At 47.0% G+C, this 20219-nt stretch overlaps 1 protein-coding gene and 1 long non-coding RNA gene across 11 annotated transcripts in view; one reads left to right on the top strand and one right to left on the bottom strand.

Annotated features, from left to right (window-relative positions):
• LOC310884114 (uncharacterized protein) overlaps positions 1 to 20219 on the top strand; it is an 83330-nt gene that overhangs the window by 13491 nt on the left and 49620 nt on the right. The gene's annotated exons all lie outside the window — the stretch shown is intronic.
• LOC310884118 lies at positions 311 to 18913 on the bottom strand. 10 transcript variants are annotated; one of them, XR_014574046.1, is made up of 4 exons: positions 15168 to 18890; positions 7485 to 14174; positions 6752 to 6848; positions 311 to 5783 (listed from the first exon to the last, which is right to left on the bottom strand). It is a non-coding gene; the product is annotated as an uncharacterized lncRNA (long non-coding RNA). The 10 variants fall into 10 exon arrangements; XR_014574041.1 differs by having other exon boundaries at positions 311 to 13462; positions 13599 to 14174; positions 15168 to 18897; XR_014574042.1 differs by having other exon boundaries at positions 311 to 13462; positions 13604 to 14174; positions 15168 to 18896.

Genomic DNA, 20219 nt, shown 5'->3' with positions numbered 1-20219 from the left:
TTAAAAGGATGTAGCTGTGGAAACTGTAGGCACTGAAGACATTTAGAGGAGGAAACAAAGGAGTCAGTCAGTAGTCAACTACTGCTTTTTGTGGAACAGGAAGGAAGGAGAACAACCTGCAATGGGAAGAGTCTCCATTTGTGTCAAACCTGGGCTATGAAGCTCAGTAGAGGGAAGAGCATGTTAAAAATATATTTGAAGGTATTCCCTCCCTACCTCACACTCATCCCTCAAATCAGCCATCTGCATCCTATTTAGCAGAAACAGGGCTTCAGATTGGGAAAGAGCTTGAGTTTTTAGAGAGGGCCTCATGGTTTGATACCTTGCTTTTATTATGATAGATTTAAGAAACCACTCGAAGTTCCATATAAGACACAGTAAAATGTCCTGTCTCGTTGCATGATATACTCAAAAATGCACTTTCATCCTGAGATCATAATTGTACAGATGTCCAGGCAGAGGGTAGAAAAGCTAGCTAGGCTCTGTAAAGATGCCGTACATTTTTAAAGGCACGGCAAAGTAATTCCCTTTTGAATGTAACAAATTATTTGCCTTTCATAAAGGCACCACCAGGTAAGAGCAAGCTTTTGACTGCAGAGGAGACCATTGAACGTGGAATGTGAGAGCGGGAGGAGGTGGGATGGCAGACGGCTGGTGGGGAAGGTGCAGAAGGGCAGAGAAACAATGCTGCGTAAGTGCAAACTTTCTGAAGTCTTTCGTAATGGTTTCTTCTTGAAAGCACACAGCCCACAAACCAGCTTTAAACAGTCGCAATCTGATTTGCTGAAATTAAATTAAAGTAGGCTTTTGAAGAAATGGAGACCTTTAAGTTGGCTGATAGCTTTTAGCCCAGGAAGCTGAGTGTGTGGGGAAGGTCCGTGCAGCAGATTCACAGACTGGATATCTCTAGAGGACTGCTTTGGGGCCAAGAAATGGCAATCTGCCGTGATGAATTGCAACTGGACCAGACGAGTGCATAGACACTAGGAGGGAAGGGTGTTCCCTGAAGTGGGGCAAACGCCAAACAGGAGGGCTCGCTGGTGAGCTTACCCGGAGTGGCTTGGCATGGCACGTGCTATGTATGTTGTGCATTAATATTGCACGTCCAGGCGAGTTCCAGTAGTGACTGGCACTTGGGGCTGTCCATCAGCTGTGTGACCTGCTGCAGAACAGCGAGCTCCGTCCATGGGCTACGGGGACTTGCTGTGCCTGCAGCTGTGGTCCTTGCTTTGGTCTGCAGGCTTCCTTAGAGCCTGGGATTTGGCCGTGTGGCTCATGGATACTCGAACAACACAGGCAGTGCCTGAACATGGGCTGACTGCACCGTTGGTGATCCAGCTGTGCATGGAAGGGGGTTCTGTTCCTCTAACACCTGGAACTGGAGGCAGCAGGAGAGGGCTGGAGGGAATTTGGGGGTCAGAAACTGCTAACAGGAGCTAGGAGTTAAGCTTGGAGCAGACCTTGTCAACCTTGGCTCTTACTTTCAATTTTGTAATCCTAATTCTGCCTAAGAGCTGGCAACATCGAGAGAGAGAAAAATCTCTCTAGGCTGAAGAGGTTGGTTTTGTTCCCATTGCCTGAGATGCTCAGTGTCATTGGCAAGTTGGTTTTGTTTGTTGTTGTTTTTTTTTTCACCAGCCTGGGACAGCTGGGTACTAAGCACTGTTCCCAGCTGTGCCACTGATGTGCTTGTGTAAGTGTTGCTGTACCTCTTTTTGTCTCTGTGCCTCCTGCCCCACTTTGTGTGGGGGCTTTGGAGTTCTCCAGGACAGGGACTATCTCCTGCTAGGGTGATTTTCTGCAGCACAGAGTTAACTCTGCAGCGGAGTTAGCTCTTTTCAAGTCACCTGTAGAGCTGAAGTGACAGAGGGATGGTTCATACATGGTAACGTCACATTGTTTGTGCCTAGGTAGGGTAGCTAGCCCCTGTTAAAAGCACCCTCCAAGCTCTAAGCTTTTCTGTATGAAAGGTACTTGAGTGAGGACAACACTCATGTTATTAGCTGAGTTCACTCAGTGGTGGAAACAAGTCCTAAGTAAATGTGCAGCCTCCAACATGTTGAATCTCCAATCTACTCTGAGGCCACTAGACGTTTTTGAAGTGAAAGTCGTTTTAATTTGAAGCTCTCCCTAGTGTTTGTGTCCCCTAAAGATTGATGTCCTCATCTGAGTAAACTGCTCAGCCCTCATGGTCTTTTGCAGCAGGATGTAAAGCATTTTTCATCTTCTTTGAACTGAACTGAAAGAGCATTTTTATGTTCTGGTATGGGTTTTGGGGTAGGAGCAGGATAAATCCCTCTAATTGTGCCATTCAGTAGACACAGCTTTGTTTATTTTTTAAGCTGGCACAGAAATGGAGGATAGGCTTAGCTGACCACAAGCCATTAAGCATTATGACTTGAATTGAATACTGAACAGTATTGTTAAAGCATAAAGGGAAACTCTGGAATAAATTAACAGGTCATATAATATCTCACATTTCCCAGAAATGCAACAGCAGCTACTCATCTCTTTTCAACTACTTTCCCAACTAAGGGTGAGATATTTCTGCTCCAACTCAGAGCATCCAGAAATCAGACATTTATGCTTGAGCTGGTCACAACTGGAGTCTTGCTCCTCTTGTGTCTGACAAGGAGAAATGGAAACCTCCAGAGGGTGATTCAGCTGCTCCTAAGACCGGCATCTGATGGATCAGATGAAATGCTTGCAGAAGGTGCCTGTTCCTGTCCACTGAAGTTCATGTAACCACCTTCTCCTCCCAGGTCTGGGTGAGATTGCTTCACTGGCGTAAATGCTGGTGTACAGCTCTGGACTGCTGTGACTGAAGCAGGATGGTGCTGATCACCGTTGCCTTGCACCGCTGGGATGTTTGGGAGGGAGAGCATACCTGGTACTTGGAGACTTCTGCTTGCCCTTGGCACGTGGTGGGCTCGTGCGGCACTCAGCTGATCTGATTCATCAACATTCCCTTTTGTTACTTTTCCTTGTGTGAGGAATTCTGCACTTCAAAAGAATTCATGCCAGGCAGAAAGAAGAGGACATAGGCATGGTCTCTGCCAGAGGGCATTCTTGTGCATCTTTTCTCACTAGCGGGCTCCAGCAGGTGTGAGCACAGAGTAGCTGCTGGCCTTGCCCACAAGGGATGATTGTGGGACCTGGCTCCACCTTCATTAAGGGTGTGCAAAAGTTTGGGGGCTGCCAGGCTGAGCTCAGCACAAGACACAAAGCGGGGTCAGTAGCCCATGCAGCGTGCTAGGCAGTCCTGCCTGCTTGGTGTAAGACGTGCTCTTCAAAACGCGTCATGCCCCTGTACTGTGCTACCAAAGCCTTCTTTTCTAGCTGGACTCAATGCAGCGGACATGTCGTCTTGTTGCTACATTTCTTTGAGCTGGCTTGGGAAGGGGCTCACATTTGCACTCTGGAGCACTTGGCTCACATTCGTATTTTGACTGACTATTTCTAGGAGGTAGCAGGCAAGCTGCACAGAGGCTGAAACCTCTTCTTGTCGGGACACTGTCTGCTACAAATTCACATTCATATGTGTAATCCCAGAATTTTAGGTTGGAAGACTGGAGCTCTTCAGAGTAGGAACTTCCAGGATTAGACCCTAAAAATATAAGTTATTATACCAAATAATACATACTACTGCTTAAAATAGCATAGTTATAGAACAGTGGCTGGCATCCAACGCTTGACATCCATATTTCTGTTGCCAGGATATTTTCCCAGTAAAAGTGAATTAAAAACATAGAAATCAATGTCTATTTAGACTGTTCATTATTATTGCTTCATTAAGTATAAACAATTTGTCAACACATAGCAGACACTTGGAGAGGATATTTCCTTGCAATAACAGAAATCTGAAATCCTCCTGGCTGTTTCCTAACCTGGCACTCGCAACCTTGGATACAACTGCACAACTCACAAGTTTTGAAACTAGCCTTCTGAGCTGGGCTTTGGGTAAAGTTTCTCAGCAGTATATAATTATTCCCATTATACCTGTCGTCAATGATTCATTGACCGCTGAGGCATACATATGAGCTATTTTTCTCTTTATGACTTTTCAAGGGGATGATTCACCGGTTATAAGTGTACATTATCATATGACTAAAGAAGAAAAAAAGACAAATGGAGTGAAGTGCCGCTGAGATTTTCCATATTAAAACAAAACAAAAAAGAGATTGGTCAATAAAATAGCGACGCTCCTCCCGTGTAAGGCCAGCAAACATCTGTAAAGTTTCCAAGCAGGCAGCATCCGTACAGCTTGACTTGGGTTTTCCAATTCTATAATGCCATTGATTTCAACATGCAAAACAAAATAAGTACAGCTGGGAAAAGGAAGGAGTACCTTTGCTTTTCTTCTGAATGGCTTGGCCTTTCTTTGCTCAGACGTGGGACCTTCCTCGTGACTTGCTAGCCAGGGCTCACAGATGCAGGCACTGGCCACAGCAGAGGTACGGGGCCGGGCTGCTGCCTCCAGCCAGGTAACATCACTGCTGGGAACAGCGGGGCTCCTCTTGGAGGGAAAGTGAGCGGGCCAGCGGCTGGTGAAAACCCCGAGCAGTCATGAGCCCACCTTGGCTTCAGAGGCTTTGAATGAATTCTCTCACCCATAGGTTGACAGCAAGATGGGTGGCGAATAGCATTTAAGGTGCTAACGGAAAGATGGGAACAGAAAACCCTGTTCCAGTGCAAAATCTGGTCTGCAGAGTGAGATGGTCTGTTGAGCAACAAGGAAAATAGATTTATGTGTCACTGTTAGCTTCTGCGAAGAAGCCAAATTGCTCTGGCACAAAACACATGATATTTATTCACAAAAATGTGGAATTAATTGCTATCATCCACATTTTTTAATGGGAACATATTTTACTTTTTCGTTACAATAGTCCCGAGCCTCAGTCATTGTCAGGAGCGGGCCTGCCCTGCCGTGTGAAGGGCCTGGCAGGAAACGCTGGTGGGTCCGATGGGGCAGGAAGGGAGGGCAGCGAAAACCTCCATCCTACGGCAGCCTTTGAATGAGGGGAGTTCACTTACATCCTCGTGGAATTAGTATTTATATCCTAATAGAGAGGTCTAACATTAGCTTGCTACCAAGAAAATAGCCTCCCAGGCATTTTGCTTGTATCACTGACTGTTACATGCAGTTGATTTTCCTCTTCTCTGGCTTTTCTTTTAAAAGCAAAGGAGGCAAATTCTCACCTCTCCTCCTCTCTATCTGTGTCTGTCTTTGTGACTGACCTGAAACTGAACCATGGGTTTCCTTTCCCTTCAATCCACAATTTTTTGACCCAGGCTCTTGCCAAATGCTGACCTCTCACCTTCTGAGACCTTACAGCCTTCTCCTTCCCCTCCCATGCTGTGGCCCAAGCTGAATTTGCATCGGGGCACTCTTCTCACATCTGAGCCACAGGCACCTCCTGGAACTTCTGCTGGACTTGCCTTTCCCCTCTGCCTGGAGCACAGCAAAGCCTGCTCGGTGTGGGCTGCACGGTGTGGGCTGCCCTGTGCCCCTCAGCGTGCCATGTCCCCCAGTGCTGTGCCACCCCGTGTCCACCTGCCAGCCTGTGCTGGTGTATGGTGTCTGCAGTCAGCAGCAGCACTGAGCCCTGCCCTACTTCCATATTCTTGTTGTACATTTCAGGCCATAATTCACCTATGCTCTGCACTCTTCACGTTTTTCTGTGTCTGGGTTATCTGCTCCCTCCATTTCCCGGGCTAATGAAGAATTGACGGTGTCCTCGCAGTTCTTTCATACATGTGCAGAAGAAGAAAGAGCTTTTTATCTACAGAGAGAGATTGCAGAGGAATGAATTATGTGAGGGGTGAGCAGGTCGTTCTGATGCAATTCTATGGAAACAAGCAATTACATTTATAGGCACGGCTGAGTAAGGTAATTTGGAGCACAGCTGGCCAGTAGCAGGGATTTTCTACTCTCTAATCATTGCCATGGACCCACGGGCTGGAGGAAAGCCCAAGTTGAAAGGGTCGCTTGCAGGCCAATAAAAGAATATATGTTGGCTGGGAACAAGAGGCTCAACAATTTCAAAAACATGTTTTTCTTCATCTTGTTGAAACTCAAGATTACACTTAGTCATCACTTATTTGGTTGGACTCTTATGATCTCACAACTACAAACCTTTTCTTTTCTTCCCCCTCCCCATCTTCCTTTTTTTTTTCTTTCTTTCTTTTTCTGAAGAACCATTTATTAAACATATGGTTTTTTTCCTGGCTGGGGATTTCCACTCAGCTTTTTGTGGTAGACATCCCAACGCCTAAAGAGTTCTCAGAGTAGGGCTGGGGAGATCTTAGTCAGTACAGCAGAAAAGAAATCATGACTATTCCCCTGCATTAAATAGGTGGGTCAGATTTCCAGCTGCTGTAAATTATCCCGGCCCATGGATCCGTTCAGATGGTATTTGCAGCTTCGTTTGGAGCTGTGGAGAAGCTTTGCTAACAGAGATGCTGAGCGCACTGTTCAGCATTTGGAGGATGTGTGCACGTGGCCAGAGCAGGCTCCTGGTCCCGTCTCTGGGAGGCTCTGTTGGGAAGGATGGTGCTGCAGTGCCTTGTCCATTCAAGTGAGTGCTGCATTAACGTCTATGAAAAATCGGGATTTGTCTCTCTGTGCTTTCCGAGCCTTTTTTAACCATTTCCTAGAGCTCTGACTCTTGCCTACAGTACCAATAAGCTTTCTTGCTACTGCAGCAATTCACTTGAGTCTGGGCAAAGCTGTACTAGGTATCTAAATTACCTTCTTTGTTTCTGGAGGATTTCCATTTTGTTTATCACCGTGGTCCACTTTTCCTCACCCCTTTCCAGGCAGAAACTGTCGGCTTCTCTCTACTTTCCTGGTGAAATAATGCTGCACAAGTCACTGCTTCACCCTCTCACCCCAAACTCATTATTTCAGCCAATCTTCATTATACAATGTTATTATTACATTTACTATAGCGTCTGGAAGGTTTAAAATGCAGACACGCAAAACAGAGAAAAACGATTTGTTCTGCCCCAGTGATCTTCTTGGTTGCTAGAGTTGACTTTAGCAACTTCCAGCTCCATTTGCTCACCAATTAAACCAAATCCTTGTCATTTAATAGCACTATATAAATACTTGCCTGGAATAAGCTTTGCTATCTGATGTCATACTGTGTTGTACAATTTTAATTGATACAGTTAAAGTGCAGCCAAGATTTGAATGATTTTTTCTTGTGACATCTCCTTTGCATGATATTCAATTGGTATTATATAATAATGACTAATTCCTTAGCTGAAGTCCAGCAATGAACTGTCAGCTCTCTATCCCATTCCTTTGAAGTACAGAATATCCTTATTTCATTTCCATAATATCGTCCATCTTTTGTCTCTGCTTGATCCTACTGCACACTGACTTAGCAGCATTTGCAGTATCACTTTGTGGTGTATATTCATCAAGAACTGGGTGTTAGGTATTACAGTTGAACTGGAGCTGTCAGCCTGGAGCTTACCTGGCAAATACGTCCACAGCACACTGCTCGCATAGCCTTGAGGAAGTTTTGTATTGATTTCTGGCAGGAAAAGTTCTGTCTTTTGGGATCTCCCTGCTTTCTCAAGGTCCACAAAGTTCTTACTAATTTCTGCTTGATCTTAGGTACTGATCTCTCTTGAAGTAATTACAAGGCGAAGGAACGTAGTTTGGCTGAGAGCAGAGGAGGCCAGCAGGTAGCTCGTGTGGCAGGTAGAGCTCCTTGGCGTGGCGCACGAGAGGCACCTGAAGATGCAAGCTCCTGATGCTTTTTCTAGGCTTGGTTTCTTTTTCATTGTTCTTCCTTTGGTGTGAGTTTAGCCCTTTGTTTCAGGTCAGCTCAGAAGCAAACTGTATTCTCTGTTTTCAGCTTGTACTTTGGCTGGAGTAAGCCTTTTAGTTGGTTTTGGCTTTTCATGAGACAGACTGTCTTTACATCTGCTTTTCTCATTTATAATTTAGCATACTGCAGCTCTGCTTCACCTCCAGCTAGAGCTGTAGAATCCTTTTGTTGCCATTGTCTTCCCGGCCTGGCCTGCGCTCCGTTCTGTTCATGTGCAAGATGCTCATTAAAGAGGTACGTCAGAAAACCCAAACTGCATCTCTAAAGTTGTATATTCAATCAGCCTTTTTGCACTTTGCACCGCAGCAGGTGAATCCGTTAGGCTGCTGTGTTTCGTTTCACTGGGATTAATTATAGAGCAAGAAGGTATGATTTATGGCAGCCGAGTGGAAGAGCAAAATCTTTGCTTTTAAACTACCCAGTTCCACAGTCTGCAGGGAGAGGTCCATCAGGAGATACAGTGTCTCATCAAACTTTTTTTGTATGCATTAATTAAAACTTTTCAGCTGGGGTCTGAAACTTTGAGGGTTATTCAGTAAAACAACCTGTGCTGAGTAGAGCAGACCCTGCTTAACTAGGCTGGTACCCAGCTTCCTCCTGAAGAGGACAGCACACCTCGCAAAATCCATAGCTTATACAGCGTCAGAAAGTATTCAGTGTGGGCAGGAAAGTCAGTAGAAGTAGGGCGTGTTTAATGAGTTATTAGTAAAATCCTAATCTATTGTATGGAATAGAACTACAACACTGTAGCTGTTTCACCAGCACAGATCATGCCTGCAAGGTGTGGAAATGGGAGAAGCCCTTGGATTCCAGTGTCACCACTGACTACTGGACAGTGTGATTGGAGTGGGTATGAAACAGCAATGTTCAGGTCAGGGATGAAGGCGAGGGTAATAGCGATGGGAAAACAATATCTAAGAGTGTAGCTTAGGAAATAAAATAGAGAAAGGGATTATATAAAGCAAACTTCAGAAGCATATGGCAATGGTTACAATGACTGAAGAAGCCGTCACTAATTCAGTTGCTGTGATGTATGGGTTTGTGAGTAGGACATTGTCCAGTGCTGTCTTACCCCTCTGCCCCGGTCCCTTAATCTTTTAATGCCTCTATTCTTCATCGGCAAAGTGAGGATCCAACATTGCCTTTAGCAGGATGTGGATTGTCTTAAATTATGAATGTCTGTAAAGCACTTTGAAATTTTTGGATGGCTCTTGTTTCAGAGATACAAGGTATTATCCACACTGTCATTGCTGTGCTTGTGTGGGAAGTGCACGATGGTTTTTATTTGCAGCTGTGGTCCTGGCTGAACGCTGCAGTTGGTGCTGAGGGATAGGTGTTCCATTAAAGCTGTATGTGGAGAGCTTGGCTGCCTTTGAATATGAGAGCTCCAGGAGTAATGAGAAAGAAGGCTGCAGGATAGAGATAGATAAATGCTAGATGCAGCTTTTGCTTTATTCTTCCCTTTTTTTTTCGTCATGAATCTGGCCAGCTAGAAATAAGAAATTATGCCTGTATCTATTAGAAAAGCATGGCTGGAATGTAAGATTTATTGGCACCAATATGAAGAAGCAATTTCAGAAAGAGCTCTGCAAATAAATTCATGTGTTGGGGTTTAACTTATTCTGAACTCTTCTTCTACAGGAACTAATGAGCAGAATTGTGCCAATTATTCATTAACCTTTCCCCTTCTGTGCCTCCCATAGCAAAGATTCTTTAACATTCTTTAAGGTTGGCACTTGGTGCCAATGCAGTTTTGAGGTGGGAATTTTAATACTCTGTTTACTGCTGGACTGGGGAAATGGCGTGATTATTTCCAAGCCTCTCAAAGTCAATGAGAGCTCCCAGAAGAGGACCCAGGCATCAGTGGCTCCTGTGCCTTGTCCCCATGGTAGGGCTGAGTTTCTGCAATGCTGCAGACAGCAAGGATTGAGGGGTCCCAGGAGAACCCAGACTGATGTTCAGGAGAGAAGCAGGGGATATCGGTGTGTTTCACTCTCAGGGCTAGCTGCCGCTCCCTGTGCTGAGCCTGCAGGAGTTCCTGTGTTATGCAGGGCACTCTCTACGGGCCTCCATGACAGCTTCCTGTATGGGGTGAAGACCAGAGTTCAGGTCTTTAGGATGCTGGTGGTCCGGGACGTGGAAGGTACCTTTGTGGTGGTGTCTGCTTTGTGGAGTCATCCCACAGGGCCAGAAGCAACTGCGCTGGGCTTGGGAAGGATCTGAGCGGTCTCATCACACACCTGGGAGTGAGTGTCTGTATTTCACCTGCCTGGGGCCACCTTGAACCTGGACAGCAAAGGCAGAGGCTGCAAGCACGCTGCTTCCTCCCTTGTTCTGCTCCCACTCAGTCTGCGAATACCCTCAGGTTGTCAGGAGAGGACGGTGCAGGTGAGATGATCCAGGATGAAGGGAGCAGCAGCAGGGTTAGCGTGGCTATTACAAGCAACCGCGTATATGCTGTGCTGTAACTTCTCATTCCAACCCGGGGATTGAGCTTTCTCATCACGTTATCAGCATCTGATCCATGGTGATGAGCAATGATTTAACAGGGTTGTGAGTAGAGGTGATTTTCACCTCCTTTGCTTTTCTTGATCCTCCAGATTTAGCGAAAAGCCTGGCAGATGATGTCTGAGGCTTCTTGCTCCCCACAGAGCTCAGTTGCAGCAAGCTGCGCTCAATTGTTTGTGTGCGAGGAAAACTTTGGGGCTGGATACCTTCTTTCTTTACACCTCCAGGATGCCCAGGAAGTCATAACTTGGAAGTCATTACAAATGGATCATTAGATAAACCATGTTTATGTGTGAGATAGTCGACTTGGCACTAGCCTCTAATTCATGCACAGCTGAGGCTTAACGCCGCTCAAAGAGATCAGTGTGTAATGATGCTTTTCCACCTCGTTCCAAGGAATGTTTCTCCTGCCCCTCCTTTTTCCCTGCCTCTTTTAGCTCTGGTTAACTGCAGTGGAGGAGGTTTCCTCACAAAGCTTAAGCTGCTTTCTTGCAGTTTTGTGATTACTGTAGACTCACTTTCTAGAGGAAAGGCAACTCGGTCTGGTTTTCAAGGCATTTTCGTAGGACTGAGCCGAGTATGAAGCTTAATGGGATATGTACAGTGTTACACAGAATGAAGCTCTCGTGGTGTGTGCTGAAGATTTACAATTATTTTAATTTAACCCAAATGAAAATATTACGAGCCAAGTTATTTTGCAGACCTCTTTTCTGGATGGTTATTTGATTCCTTATACTTCATATGGAAGACTTAAGTTGAGGTTTGGCCGCTATATTCATGTGTCCAAATGTATTTTGGGGGCTGGATTTTCAAAGCAGGCCTCCTCAGTTTTTGCAGGTGCAGTTTTTTGTCCTTGCAACTAACTTTGCCTTCAATGTGACATTTGGAGAGAGGAAAGCAGGAGCTCACCGTGGGCACCCAGAAATGAGAAACACTTCTGCAAGTCTGTTTTTGAGGATGGGAAGAATCAGGCCAGCTGTCTTCTCCGACCGAAGGCTTTGGTATTGAGCTTTGTGCTTTACTTCTCTTGCATTACACTGAAGCGGGGAGTGTGCTGACATGGGCCTGAACTGTAAGATGGAAATCTGTCTCAGCAGAGCCTCCAACTCATGCCTGGGATACCCTGAGGCTGGTAGTGTCACGGGGCATCCTGGGCCAGAAAGCCCGTTAATGCAAGCCTCTTTTTTGCCATTCATGGAGAGAAATAGTTGCTGCTTGGTCCCCTCAGAGTGTCTTTGAGAGATCTAGATGAAATGACTTCTAGGAAGCAAGTCCTGAGGTTGTTCAGTGCAGGCAACATGAAGAAAAGTCGGTTGTGTCCCTGCTGACCCTGCACCTGACCTGCAAGCAGCTCACCTTACTGGAGGAGGCTCTTGTCAACTGCAACAGTGTTTAAATTGTGCTTAACAAGCCCAGCTGCTAAAGCCCCTCCCTGAAATGTTCTCTCTCTTCATATTTTAAATTCCAGCATTCTTTTGTGGAAATTAGAAATGCGACGTGGAGATGGTCTAATTGCATAGTGCTTTAGTTGAGCTAGAATCAACATTTCCTTAACCTATTATTAAGCTTATCATACAGGTATATATATTTTATCGAGGTCATATTGTTAGCGTGATGTGTGCTTGGCTTCACTTCCTATGGAGGTGCTCAAAAGACACTAACATGCTGAATTGAAGGGAAGAATGAAGATGCTGATATGAAGCCCAAGAATTTTAAGTCTGTTAAAAGTGTGACTATAAAACCTTGGTTGCTGAACCATCTGCTTTTAATCTTCCTATTGCTATGCAGTCTTCTGGGGACTTGGGCTTGGCAACAGATTTCCAAATTGCTAAATTAATCTTGTCAGCTTCAGGAAGCACCAGAAAACCCTTGGGAGACAGATTCTGCGCTCAGTTACACCTGTGTGAACTCACCGCCCTCAGCTAGCACAGTGACTCTCCATTTTCCCTGGAAGAGCTGTGTAATCAAATATCTGGGCACATTGATCTGCAAACCGAAAGCTAGCTGGATTACTTGTCCAGAGCTTCTTGTGCAAAAATGGCCCTGGAAGATTTGAAACACGATCTGCATTATCATCCAGCAGTCTCAAATATCCATGTGGATATTGAATAAAAATGCTGCACAACGTTGCAGTGCCATAGCTTTTACAGCAAGATCTTTTTTTTTTGGTCGAGCCAGTATTTTCTGTGTGGATGATGCATTTTCGCTGCACCCCCATTCTGTCAGCAAGGGCTGTCAGGACGCGTGAGGGCTGACCAAAATAGCCATGGCAGAGATTGTAACCACAGATCTGCCCTAAAGAATACCCAGAGTTAAACCTGCTGTGATTTCCCTCTGTTTGGATGGCAAGGCTGAGTTGGAGACTGGCTTCAGACACCTGTTAGCTTCGGAAATAACCATGTAGGAACTGTGATTCCTTAACGTTCACGGCCAACGGCATGCCAGGTGCTCAACAGACAGTACACTGGGACTGCTGTCCTGCTGGAGGCCTTGCTGTAACAAAAGTTTCGCTGTAACAAAAGGTGTAGCTCTGCATTTCTGCCCCTCTCCTTTCAAGCAGCAAGCGCTGCAGCTCAGAGGACACCACCAAGGACGTGGTGGTGAAGCCCAAGGAGCAGCCTGGCACCTCCAGCAACAGCTGAGGTATTTAATCACAAAGCTGTATATTCTGAAGACCTGCTCCATGTCTGGGCCTTGTTTTGCTGCAGAGGGTCTCCCTGGAGCATTTCAGGCTCCACGTGGCCTCATTAGCTGTGAGAGACCTGCTCATCTCCCCCGTGCTGGTTATCTCCTGGTGCCTGCTGAGCAAGCTGTTTCTGCGAGGCCAGGTCCCTTGGAGCTTTGCCTTGGAGTAGCTGCGGTGGAGCCTCAGCAGCACAGAGCAGAGTTTCCACGTTGTTTTCCATTTTTAATTCTCAGGGAAAAGCCTTTAGAAAAATCCTGTCAGTCTCAGTTGTGAAATCTGACATGCAGCCTAAAAATAGCATTTCGGTGAGAGCTAAGAGTGGCTAAAATGAATTGACTGGAGGAACAGGAGTTGGCAAATGCGCGCTGCTCAGCATTTCCAAAACTAATTTTCCACATCAAGTCTCCTCTTCCTTTTCCCTGTGCTGTTTAAACAGGAATGTAAAAAGAAACTGTTAAGGAAACCCACACATGTAATTGTTAGGGGAGGAAGAAAGTTTTGTGGCTGAGAAAGAGGAGAGGAGCCAGCTGATCCTGTTACTTCTCCTGCCACAGACTTACGTGACCTTGGCAAGCCGGCGTTTCCCAGCTCGTTGACTAATATTGGCTGCTTGTTCCCTGGACGCGCGGCGTGGGACAGGTCGGATGGGTGTTTGCAGAAGTGTTGAGCAGCCAGATTTCCACTAGGTTGCTCGGAATAAGAAGACACATTTGTCAACTCTGCTCCTAAACCTTGCGTTCCTCCATCTGCAATCACTGAACGTGAGGCGGGCACGACGACAGCTGGGACTGCGCTCTGGGGCTGGCGGGGCTGTGGTCTCGCGTACCAGCTGAGCATCTGTCCTTCTTGTCCAGATTGCCTCATCTGCAGGATATTCAGTCCTGAAGAGTCAACAGGGAGTTCCTGTCCACACACACACAACACAAAAAAAGTCCGTGCCCAAAGGAGAGGGGAATATTAAGGCTCCAATGCTCCTGGGCTGTGCAGTCCCCTCATTAATTCCTATTTCTCAAGAGTTCTTTTTCTCAAGTGCAGTTTGCTGTCTGGTGTTTGTGTCTGATTTCTGTGTGGAGTCTGGTGCGGTGCAACGAGGGATCTCTGCTGGGCAAAGGGAAGCAAGGAAGCCACCGTTCCCTCTGAGGAAAAAAAAGACGTGTGTGTATCCTGCACCTTCCCAAGTTAAGAGAGGAGACTTTGAAGTACAAAAATAGTTGCTGTGTTATGTACATATTGTAGGATGTTTACCACTGGAGGCTAATGCCTAAACAATGAATTTCCAAGTTACTCCAAATGCGATCCAGCTTTATTCTAAACAGCCATGCAAAACCTCCTGATTACAACAAACGAAGCTCTGCTATTTGTTTTGTTTTCACAGTTGGGGATTCTGTACACACAGAGAAGTTGCTTGGGGTCTGAAAGTGTTTACCCTGCCAAAAATAAATGTTCTAAAAATGATCACTTAGCATTCTCTGAATCTCTGCATATTTATTTACCATGAGGAATCTGCTTACAGAGCTTATATTGTATTTTTTTACATTTCAACTTTAAAAAAAATAATTAAAAAAATCAAGCAGGCTCCTTTACTAACACCCCTTTCTACTCAGAGCCATAAAACTGTTTTGTAGCTATTTTTGTGTGGGCTGTGGTTAATCTCCAGACAAGTTTATTTAGCAACCAAAGGTGATACTAAGCCAGATTTTCAAAGCAGCCTTCCAAATACAGCACAGTGGTTGGAACTGCTTGTTTGTGTGAGAGCTTGTAAACTCGCAGGTTTTTAGGAACATGGATGGCTTTCTGTCCAGTATTAGTAAATGTAGAAATAATACTATCAGACTGCCGGACTGGTGACCAAAATTCCCACTACAGGAGCAGTGTGTGTATCAGAGCAGTCCTTTTCTGTGAAACTACAGGAGGAGGAGATTGCTTGGGGGAAACTTCAAAATCTGGATGTTCTCAGCCCCACCCATGGCTTCTCCTCCCCTACAAATGCTGTTTTATTTGCAGATTTGCATAATTAGGGAGAATCTTTGCAGTTGTATTTTAATGTTTTTAGCATTCATGAATTGAGCGCCCTGTGAAGTTTTATCACCACTTTCAGAGAAGGAAACTGGGAAAGAGAAGTGACTTACCTGGGGTCACGCAGGGTGTCTGGGGAGCCTTGGGCAATGCACGGCTCTTCTGACTGCCGGCTTTCACCTGTGGCCATCTCAGCTCCCTCTGGCCCTGTCTTCTCTGGGACGGGCCGCAGGCTATTGACCCTCTTGATGTGGCTTGATGATGGTCTCTTGGAGAAGTTTTTGCAGTTCTTCCACTCGAGCACTCCACACACTACAAGTTTGTCCATCTGTTCCCTTTCAGACCTTTAGAAACCCCTCAATGAATTGCTAACGTGCAGTGGGAAGAAAAAGTCTTTTGAAGCCTCACAAGATCACAGCACACTGAGGAAAGCCCAAGTGGGATCTTCCCAGCCGCCTGCCTACGGCTTATTCGGCGCTGGGAACGCTTTCGCATCTTGCCCAGCAGAGCAGGAGAGGCAGCAGCAGGGGGTGACGGAGGAGCACCCCGTGGGGGCTGTGCCCTGGCAGTGCAGGGTGCTGGTGGCCCGGCCGCCTCTCCTGCCCGCTCCCACCGGCTGCAGGCACAGCTTCTGGTCTCTGCGCGCAAGCTAGCCTCCTGCACGCCTGCCAGTGCTGGTATCTGCACTTGGTTGACGAGTTTGCACACTGGAGTGCTTCCGTGAGATGGTTTTGGCATAAAGTAGAATACTCTTGCTTAATCTTTGGAAAGAACCGCTGTGAGTCCTGTGCAGAAGTGGGTTACAGACGCGTGAATCAGCTCTTGGAGCGATACGCATCGCTGCAGGTACCAGCTACGCCTCGCCATTTGCCTGGGTGCACATTCTTGCCCCTCTCTCTGCTGGCTGGGCTACCAGAATCACATGGCAGTCCCTGCGGGTCACACCACACTCCTCCAGCACTCGTTTTGGTGCTGGTAACCTGCCCCTGTGCGAGATGGGGTCTGTGCCTGGGCAGCACCTGTGCTCCCCCAGGCAACTGGAGCTCTCTGTCGGTGCTGCCTTCTGCAAGGCTCATCACTGGAGCTGCTCAAAATACTGTCATTTTTTTGTTTGTTTTTAAAGGAAATTTTAAGCAGCTGGATGACTTTCAATCCACTTTCCATGAAGCTCTGAGAACTTTTCTTTCATCTCTTTCCTTCTGATCACAAAATATAGGTTGGATTACTTAAGTGAGAGAGAGTGGTGGGAATATTTCCTTTCTTGCTAGCTTGCTGTTTGGGCCCTGGGATTTCTGAATCCACCCAAACTGCTGCTGCCAGGGCCAGGATACACAAACAGGAACTTGATTTGCTCTCGGTCCAGTCTGTACAGAAGCTGCCCTTCAGAGGGCTTCAGATCAGAGGGCTTTGTGCCGCTGGCTGTTCAGCCTGTTGTTCGTTACCATATTTAATTGAGATGCCCTAGGCTTCTCCCGCGTTACCTTGTTGTGTTGTGGTGGAGGGCACAAGGACGGTGAGAGGCAACTGGGATGCCCGACAGGGGAAGGAATATTGCTTTTGCAGCAGGGCTGATAGGAGCAGGTTTGCTGAAGACAGCCTGAGAGCTTGGTACCAGAGTTGAGAGGAGCAGGTTGTCCAACGCAGCATCACAGAGACCATGCTGCATGCGGAGATGCTTCAAGTGTGCACGAGAAGGGAGCACCGGATAAAGAAAAAAAAGAGAGCAACACTCTCGTACATTGCAGCTGTCCCGCCCTGCTATGCTTGTCTGCCTCGCAGGGCACAACCTCTTGTCCTGTTTCAGGTAAAAGTGCCGGTGGTGGCAGCCGGTGATGGGCAGTGGTGAAGGTGGAGGCACACGGCCCTGAGCAAGGCTCAGCACAGCCCAGCTCGACACGGCCACCGTCTGTGGTGACAACGCCCGTGGAGTTACCCCTACCAGCCTGTGCCCAGCGGCTTTGTGGACACAGGTGCTCAGCAGTGCTGTGTTCTGCCTTCCAGCGTGTTTGTACCCCATGCCACCGTGAGCTTTAAGGACGCTTCAGCTTTCCTGAGTTACTTACAGAGGGTTGGCACCTCACCAGCTGGGCAGGTTCAGCGCTGCCACTGTGATGCTCCAGTGGGAAGACAAAGGTCTGTCTTACAGACAGGACATGTGCAGGGCATGCTGCTTGGTGGCTGTTAAACACATAATTACATCTTTTTAGCTTGTCTGTCTCAGTAGAAGTATATTATTAAACCAGCATGATTCCACCCAGCGTTCGATACAGAGGACATGATGATCAGCCATAAAAGAGAGGAAGAGCTGTCGGTAACTGCAGTGAATTACAATCTAGCCACTAAATTCTGCTGTGCCGTTTTCAGATGTCCCCGTCCCCATGGAAGGACACAGCGCAGTAAAGTGCTTTTGTTATCACTGCACTGAGTGGAGCACATCTAAATACAAGTCCCTTGTCACTTCCCGTGACCGACAGTTGCTATGTCAGAGCTCACACGGATACCTGACCTTGGGGCACCAGCAGTTCTCCTGACCCAGTTGTTTTCCAGGCTCTCTGGAGGCCACTGCTCCATGTTCTCCTGCTGCCTGGCATGAGCTGGGACTTCGGTGAGGGTGGCCTGGTCTGGTGTCACTGTAACTTGTCTTCTGACAGCTTGTCTTCAAAGCCAGTGGCTCGCTGGAAGTGGTCTCACATGCAACAGCCATTTCACCTCCTAAAGCAGCGATGCCCGTTGCAGTTTGGATGCCATTACAGTTCCATGACCTCAGGAGACGGCTGCGCATTCATACTGCCAGGCTGGGAATAGTTGGCATTGGGCAAAAATTGCTATTGTGTCAGGAGTTTGGCATGGCTCCCTACATGATGGGAAATAGGCGCAGAGCCCAGTCAGTATAATGCGGTCGGTTTCTTGCTGATTTTTACCTGCCAAATGTGGAGCAGAAGAAGTAGTTACGGCTGATGTCATTCTTTTTTAGGTTCTTATTTATTTTTACAGGCATCTGACTCGCTGGATTAGTGAGATCCAAACTCACCCTACATAATTCTATGCAAATACCTAACATGATTATTTTAACATTTCAGGTTCAGGGAGTAAAGTACGTCCTGACCTGCTTGCCTTATAAAATGCCTGTGGTCTAATTGAAGAGCTCATAACTTTTTTTAATAACTACTTGAGATTTTTCTGTTTCTACTGCAAAACAGCTTTTTCCAGCTTTTTTCACCATTCAGCTAAAATGAACAACACAAGTGTATCCAAAACTTGCTTTTAATGTGGTCCTGGCACCACCCAGCACTAGGTCTGGTAATGAAGGCAGGGCAAACCAATCCTGATCCCCATTTGAATCAAAGAAGGATTTCCTAGTGCTGAAGATGCAATAAAATGCCCACATATCGATACTCTTCGACCTCATGTGCATCCTGCGTGACGTCTTGCTGTTTGTTGGGGTAAGAGGTGGTCTGTGCTGCAGCCAAAAAGTCGAGCTGAACAGCAACTGTTCCCTCTCTCAGCCCTCAGCCCTCGCAGAGAAGCTCGGCTTTCTTCCACCATCCTCAGAATGGGATCTGAGCTGTGCCCTCCTCCTGCACGGCTGAACTGTACTGAAACTCCGGCAAGCAAAAGGCTGGCTGTTTTGGACTGAAAGGTTTCAAGGCAAGGCTCCCTGTACCCGGCTGTGTCCCTGCTGGCCGCCTGCCCTCCTGTTAAAATCCAGCAGCGCCGAGCTTGTGTGCTCCTTGGGGCTGCAGTGGCACCGGTGCGGCCGGCAGAGCTGAGAGAGCATGCGCTGCCGACCAGATTGTCCCTTTGGTGCTTCTTCTTGTAGACCTGGAGCCCAGATCCTGAAAGGAGATCCTTGAAGAGAGACCTCTGAGCTCATGCAGATCAGTTTGCAGGCCTGAGCCTCGAGAATCACGGTAATTAATAACAACTTGGCAAGACCGTCCTGGATTTCAATAGGAGTTTTGCACTAGGACAGGATGAGAATACAGCATTAAAATAAGGCAGACAGTTCACAGCAGGCTGAAGAGACAGGCCAAGATCAACAGGATAAAACTCTCCTCTTACAAAAACTGCCCCAAGCCTTTTTGTCCACACACAGGGCCTTAATTCAAGGCTCGTTGAAGTCAATGGGGAAAAAACCTCATTAATTTCAATGGGTTTGAATCAGTGTGAACCCCGATTCTGGCCAGAGGACAAGTGTTTATAAGCTGGCCGTGGATAAGTTTAAGCTGGAAATGAAGGACGGTCTCTAAGTACAGAACAGGGAGGTTCAGAAGCCACCTTCAGCCGGGGAGGCAGCCGAAATGCCTAACTAATTATTCAGATGGAGCTTGATGGAGCTAAACTAGAGAGTACAGAGTGCGGTGGGGCTGTGGCAGCAGAGAGGAGGCCGCCAGTCCTTCCCCACCCAGGGTCCCACACAAGCCCGGCGGCAGGGCACAAGCATATCACATTCCTTTTTTCCTCTAACTGCCGTGCAGAAAAATCTATTTTAGGCAACTGCTATTTTATGCTTCTGGCATAGCTGCATTTCAAGGGTGGGATACGTATCCAAATTATTGAGTATTGGGGCATATTTTGTGACAAACGTTACAGAAATGCTGCACAAACACAACGTCATTTGTTATTTCGTCTAACGTGGCCTTCTTTCTGTCATGCTAAAGGCATACGAGGTCCAGTCACGGTACCCTTTCTGGTACAGGACGCATGCTTAAAATATCTTTCTCTTAAGCCCCTTGTGTTTCAGCTGAGCTCTCATTCCATCCCTACCACGTGCTCCTATGAGTTCCTGAAGGCTGCAGCAACCCCGATTTCTGCTGCTGGACTTGGAAGTTTGGTGCTTTCCAGCCCTTCTGAAGGTGCCTTGTTCACGCCTTCGCTTGGCTTGGGCCCGTGGCCTCGCCCCCAGACTGCCGCCGTGTTCCTCCAAGTTTCTGCTGCTTTGCTGCGTTTTACCTCGCTTTTGAAGCGGGCTGTGTCTGTGTGCTACCGTGCAGGGCAGTGCAAGCGGCGTTAGCGTTAGCCGAGGGCTCTGTGCAGCACTGCGTGTTGTTATGGATCATTTGAAGTCTTTTCTAAATGTCAGCGTGGCTAGTAGAAAACACAAAATTAGGTACTTAAAGGAGATGTGTATTGCTGAATGTTATGGGGAGGCTGTCACCGTTCTG

Source organism: Anser anser, assembly GCF_964211835.1.
Source record: "Anser anser genome assembly, chromosome: 19".
Lineage (NCBI taxonomy): Eukaryota > Metazoa > Chordata > Aves > Anseriformes > Anatidae > Anser > Anser anser.
The sequence above is the reverse complement of the archived record's forward strand: the minus strand, read 5'-3'. Positions and strand labels throughout refer to the sequence as shown.